Raw genomic sequence first — 2,022 nt, forward strand, 5'->3', positions numbered from 1 at the left:
TTCTTTCTGTTTCTTTTCCTTATTTTTTGGACAAATCACTGAATGCTCATGCACACAAATTAATCTGTCCAGCAGTTTTCAGTTAAATAAAATATATTGGGTGGACTTTTTTTGTTCGTAGTTTTATTTTTGTTGAATTTCCCTTTAAAGCAAAACAAAAAAAAAAAAGGCTTTGTGCATAACCTGAGGTAATGATGAAGGTCATGACTCCATGACAGCCACTAGTTATTTCTTAATGATGGGTTTTAGGGCTTGTGATCTAGGATTTTCAATATTGAGCTTAAGAGGTTGTTTTTTTTTTTTTTTTTTTTTAAAGTTTGAAATGTTTAAAGCTTTTTGAAAAGTTTTCTGCTTTGTTGATTTGTTGAACTTTGGCCCATGTATCCATTCCTGAATCTATATTTGGCTAAACTGCTAACATGCTAATGGCCACTTTGACTTTTTTTTGACATTTGTCATACATCTCTTTCTGCCAAACCTCATTTGAATCATTGATATGAATCTTGTGCTTCACTTCCTGCTTTTTTTTTTTTTTTTTTTTAAAGAAATATTTTTGCATATTAGTCTGAACCTCCTTTAATGCTGCATTTTTAGGAACAAATGATTGCTCCTGCATCACTTGTTTACTGTGTAAGGAATGAAATACGGTGGGTCGCGGTGTGGTGTAGACAAATGATCAGCAGTGGGGTGGTGGTGTGATGAGGCTTTATACAAAATTGACCATCCTGAAGTTGAATAATTTCTAATAACCGCACATCCCGAAGTGTTTTATTCCTCTTATAATACAGCAGATTGTAAACCATTCCAATTTTTTAATTGGTTATATCTATAGCTTTTAGTGTGGTGGAGCATCAGCAAAACAACTTGGTTCCTGTTATCACTCGAGATCTAACAGCTTTAAACAAACATTCAAAATTTTTCCAAGATCAAAAAATACAGCTTGCCGCGTGACTAATACAAATCCTCTGATTAATTTGATTAGTGACTTCAACAGCGCTGTGCTATAAGAACAGTACTTGAACTGTATGTATCTGAGCGACGGCGTCTCACTGGATCATCGTGGCGTCGTTTCAGTGCTAAAACTCTACTTCTGCTTGAGAGACATCGCAGATTAGATTAGATTCAGAGCGAGTGTCACTGTTTGTTTGAATGTAATGTCCAATGATGCTTTGTGTAGTGTGACTCCAGGTTTTCTGTGCCTTCGGTGCGGCCCCAGGCTGACTCTGTGGATCTGCAGGATCTCCAACCTCCACCCCAGGATTCAGCACAGGGGTGTGGAAGGATTTGGGGCTGAGCTGCATGCCTCTTTAAGCACGTTACTGAGAAGAATAGAATGTGTTCTTCACACTGTTCTAGTTATCAGCAGCACAGCATTTTACCTGAAATTAGAGAGCGTTTGTAGAACAATCTGTCTGGTGATTGTAACACACTGTATGGCCAAAGGTTTGTGCACTCCTGATCATCACAACTATATTCAATTCAAGTTTATTTGTGTAGCGCTTTTACATCGTCTCAAAGCAGCTTTACAGAACATAAACATAGAACAAAAGGTTATTATAAAGATTAATATAATACAAAATTCAATATTAATATTAGATATATTTAAATTTGTTTGTATTTATCCCCAATGAGCAAGTCTGAGGTGACTGGAGAGGAAAAACTCCCTTAGATGGAAGAGGAAGAAACCTTGAGAGAAACCAGACTCAAAAGGGAACCTCATCCTCATTTGGGTGACACTGGAGGGTGTGATTATAAATATACAGTCTGATAAATGTTGTATTGATGCAAAAGACCACATGAAGTTTAGATATATGTATTAAATGTCTCTGTATGCTGTAGCTTTACATTTCAACTTCACTGGAACTCAAAGACTGTTCCATTATGACACAAAGCACAGGGCTTGAGAAAAAAAACATGATTTGAGAAGGTTGGTGTGGAAGAACTCGAGAGCCCTGTCTCTCCTCACCTTTGTTATGAACTGGAACACAGACTGAACCCCAGACCTCCTCACTCTTACACCAT

At 37.1% G+C, this 2,022-nt stretch overlaps 1 protein-coding gene across 5 annotated transcripts in view; it reads left to right on the plus strand.

Moving 5' to 3' along the window:
• The window catches only part of rnf216 (ring finger protein 216), a 25,278-nt gene extending 25,173 nt beyond the window's left edge, over positions 1-105 (plus strand). For all 5 annotated transcript variants that reach the window (XM_060896873.1, XM_060896874.1, XM_060896875.1 and 2 more), the window contains one exon: positions 1-105. This exon is cut by the window's left edge and continues 474 nt beyond it. The gene's annotated coding sequence lies outside the window, so the exon portion shown is untranslated.
• The last annotated feature ends 1,917 nt before the right edge of the window (positions 106-2,022 follow it).

Source organism: Tachysurus vachellii, chromosome 21, assembly GCF_030014155.1.
Source record: "Tachysurus vachellii isolate PV-2020 chromosome 21, HZAU_Pvac_v1, whole genome shotgun sequence".
NCBI classification, from domain to species: Eukaryota; Metazoa; Chordata; class Actinopteri; order Siluriformes; family Bagridae; genus Tachysurus; species Tachysurus vachellii.